The sequence below is a fragment of the Nanorana parkeri genome, unplaced genomic scaffold (genome assembly GCF_000935625.1).
Source record: "Nanorana parkeri isolate BGI_ZX_2015 unplaced genomic scaffold, ASM93562v1 scaffold228, whole genome shotgun sequence".
NCBI lineage: Eukaryota > Metazoa > Chordata > Amphibia > Anura > Dicroglossidae > Nanorana > Nanorana parkeri.
This window is the reverse complement of record NW_017306496.1, coordinates 1,214,642-1,219,148: the sequence shown is the minus strand read 5'-3', so window position 1 is coordinate 1,219,148 and position 4,507 is coordinate 1,214,642.

Here is a 4,507-nt window from a genome sequence, read left to right as displayed (position 1 = left end):
TTTCTATTTGTATTCCCATCAAAGCCCCAGAAAACATGAAGCTACAAGCAACACAACATTCATATGCAAATGGGACCCATTGAAAACAATGGAATTCTTGTTGAGTATTGTTGAGCATAGGGAAACGTGAAAAAACACTCAGGTGTGATGGTGGCCTCATGCAAGCAGTGTAAGTGAGTGAAACTTGGTTTGCAGAAAACTGTTAAAGTTGAAAGTTGTTTACAATCTGCAAAACGAAACATGTAGAATGCTGAAAGATCGTGACAAATGGGTTTATGGGTACATTCCTACTCTGGGAGCAGCTTTTCTCCTACACAGCCAACTTCATGTCCTTAACATCACTATAGTACACTGCCTTCCTTCACCCTAAAATTACAATGGACATTTAGCTTCAATTAGCTGCAAAGGAAATGTAGATAGACCGACTGAAGTACTTAACATTCTTTTCTCATGCAGAATATTTTATATAAAGAGTATATTTGTTAAAGCCCCATATATCAAAGACTTTTGTGTATTCCTTTTTTCATTATTTCTCGTGCTATTATCAAAATTAAAATAGGGGCGAGAGAAATAGTACATGTTGCCAGGCAGACTTCATTAATAACTGCTGCATTAGAAACATCCTGTAATTTCTGCTTTCACAGTTATTGCTAGATAAGATCTGGTGTATCAAAGGTGCCTGTCACCCACATGCTATTCTTAGGCTCCGTCATTAATGCATAATTCTGTTTATGACATTACTAAGACATGAGGCTTATAGTGCTTACCTAAAGATATGTTCAAGTAGATTGGTGGACTCCCTCTAAATGGTATGGTCCAGCACTGTGATTAGAGTAATGTATCATGTTTAGTTCCTTCTTACCAGTGGAGCCAAATTTGCTTTTTTATTTATGATTCTTTGGGCCTGTTTTCATCGTATCATATGGGTTTGGCATTACCATACAGGCCTGTGGGAACGCGAAACCCATTATTGCAAGGCAAAAGTAGGTCAGAGGGAGGTCAACTGCAGATCAAATGTTTTTGTTAATTCTGATCAATGATCTCAAGCATCTTGAACTGATAATCAAATGATGCTATAGAGACAAACCTAAAGCCCATCAACACAGGTCTTTAAAATGTCCCTGTTACTATAAGGTCACCTTTACCTAATAGGTCAGCTGTTAAAGAATTGTTAATATACTTAACCTTTCGCCCCCATTCACACCTATGCGTATTGTAATATGCGCGTCTGTCGCGTGGTTTTTTTACCGTGATTTGCGGTAAAAAAACCGCGCGACCGTCGCGCGGTTCCGAAGGCTACTTGGCTGTATCCCAATGGAAAACGCCCTACAAAACGGCCCAAAGTAGTCCCGGGACCTTTTCAGGCGTGGGCCGTTTTGTAGCGCGTTAGGGACGGGCGGAAATACGGCAAGGTGGGAACGAGGGCATTGACTACAATGCAATTTATATTTTTGACCGTTTTGTAGAGAGTTCGTCGAGCGTAGGACGCGCTACAAAACGGTCAGGTGTGAACGGGGCCTTCTAGTGGTCCATGTATTCAAAAGCTACTGCTTCGAGTTCCCACCATGGACCAAGTCTGCCCCTTCCCCTTTTAAAACTTAACTCCCCTGAAGTTTTCCCTTGCAGTGTGGTTGCCTCCACACTGCAAGGGTTAGCTGCTCGTTAATGCCTAGGGTAAAGGAAGAAGCTGTTTTATGTACCCGATCCCCGTTCCACCCGAGGTCAGGGCTCTCCTCTTCTCTGCTTCAGCTTAGGCTGTACACTGTCCCTCTGTATCCTCACGTAGAATGCAAGTCTAGGGTGCCTGCATCATATCTGATAATGTCAGCAGTCCTTAGTCTGCCAGAGCCTATGGGAGAAGAGGCTGTGGGCATCAGTCTAGCAGCCTCAGGGGAGCTGGCCGAGATTAGGTAGGTATACCAGCTTTTCCTGTCTCTTACACATAAATGAGTAGTTACCCTTACAATGTGGAGGAATCCACACGGCAAGGGAAAACTGAATTTCCCTGGAGTTTGGTTTTAATAATGGAGACATACATGTGGTCCTGCACTGATTATTTTCACTGTATGGCAAACCAGTGGCAGTGGTTTACAAACTGTGCATCGATCTCTGTAACGTTGTTATGGTTATTTCAAAAGTTAAACCACAATCTATTAAAACTGAAAAGCTGCTGTTTCTTTGGTCTCCATCTGCTGCAAATATTCTACACTTCCGGGTGTGTAGAATACTTGCCCTTCCCAGCAGCTGCTGTGGTTCCCTTTGCCAGCTTGTACATCACTAAAGTATATGGGAGGAACTACAGCGGCTGCCAGACGTAGCAAGTATTTGACTCATCTGATAGTTGAATACTTGCAGAAGCTGGGGACCAGAGATGTGGCAGCTTTTCAATAGATGGGCTGCCAGAAAGGTATATTGGTGTTTCTTTCGTAAGACATTGGGTGAATCTCCCCAGCAAGAGTGGTTCTATACTTTCTCTACTGTATTCCAATGTAAAAGATATGATCAAAACACTTTAACAATAAATGTATATTGTGTGTGATACCATAACATAAAACTTTTATATAGAGATTAATAAGGACACCGCCCTCAGTCAATCCAAAATACATTAGAGTTGAGGGATTGGAGGTTCTAATTTCACGGTGATACAAAAAGTTTGATATCTGGGAAAGTTATTTACTCCTATGGAGGAGTATCCACATTCCTTGTAAGTTACAACATATACAGGGTTATTCACAAAAGTGTGAAGAGTTTGGAGAAGGCAGGAGAAGTGAACAATCTAGGACAACATAGCTGCTCTGGAAATATTCTCCAATTCAGCTCACTTTCCGGTTCAGCTATGTTGTCCTAGATTGTTCACTTCTCCTGCCTTCTCCAAACTCTTCACCCTTTTGTGAATAACACTTTTAGAAAATTAGCCATATGGGTCTTTTAAGAGATAGTGAATCTATGCTATCTCTGAGCAAGCCCCATATACTACTACTGCTGTGCAAAATGCCAAATATTTACTCACTTATAGTATACTTTACTTTAAGTTTACTTAAATGGATAAGTATATAGGATAAAGATAAGGATAAGATAAAGTATAAGTTTACTTTAATAGACATATGATACCATCATGACACTCAGGTCTGCTCAGGGCCGGCCTTAGGCCTTTAGGCGCCCTGTGCGAGAAAGCTTTACAGCGCCCCTCAGTGACCACACCCCCAGTAACCACACCCATTTTCCCCAATATCCGCACCATTTAAAGACTCCTATTTTGTTAAGCCACAAACAAAAATATATTAAAAAGTATGATAAAAATAAAACTTTTATTCAAAGGTATTAAACTTGTAGGCACAATATAAGTATTCTTATCAAATAAAACAACAGGCAAACAATAAATGTCAAACTGAAATAGAGTCTATAAAAATAAAGTGTCAGGTTGTCATGCCGATCCCTTTTTTCAAGTAAGTATATCTAGAAAAGTACAAATAAAAAAACGGAACACAAAACCCAGACTACGTGTAAATTAATGAATTACTATTTGCCCAAATATACGAAAAATTTATTCAGGCGCATAGTAATTTGTTTGAGAATGTGCGGCGGCCATGTTGGCCACCGGCGTGTTCTCTGAGTGCGTGCCACCATCTTGGAGGCAGGGAGCATGACGTTACATGACGCCATGCATGCGTGGCGTCAGGTGACGTCACACGCCGATATAGGCGCTGCCATCTTGGTGTATACCTAGATATACACCAAGATGGCAGCGCCCAACAGGTGCAGTGTTGCATATGATGTCATGAGCTCTGCCTCCAGAACACGCCAATGGCTGAATCCAAAATAGCATAAAAATGTGTTTTGTTTGATGAAACGTTTTTGGTTTTCGTTAATTTTTAGTCTTCGCACATGTCTAATAATATGTGTAGGGGGGGCATTTTTCACTTTTTTAAAATAATTTGTACATTATTATTTTTTAAATTATTATTTTTTTGTTACTGTTGGGGAGCTTCGGGGAAATATTAGGAGTCCAAACAGACCTCTGACATTCCCCTTTTAAAATAGAAAAGAAATTGAGGATGCCAAATCCTCAATTTCTTTTTCTGCAGCCTCAGCACTCAATGAATGGGAAGCACTCAGTACAGAGGCTCCTCCCCATTCATTCAGAAAATATTTACTATCAGCCGTTTCTGAATGGGGAGGAGCCTCTGTAGCGAGTGCCTCAATTGGGAGAAGCATGTTCATTCATAACTGGGGACGCATAGTATTATGTGTCCCCAGTTATTTACAAACACCGGAGTGATCAGACGATCGCTCCAGTGTTTGTCCTTCTCACACGGAGGATCGGTAATTATCATTGATATATACAGATCCCCCGCTCTGCCGCGCACAGAGCCGCTGTCATCCTGAAACTGACAGGATGACAGCGGCTCCGATCTCCTCCCCGCTCGGCCATCCTGACAGCTGTGGGCGCGGCTTCTCTCCCCCTCACTGCTCCGCCATCCTGACAGCAGGCAGCGCTCACTCCTGC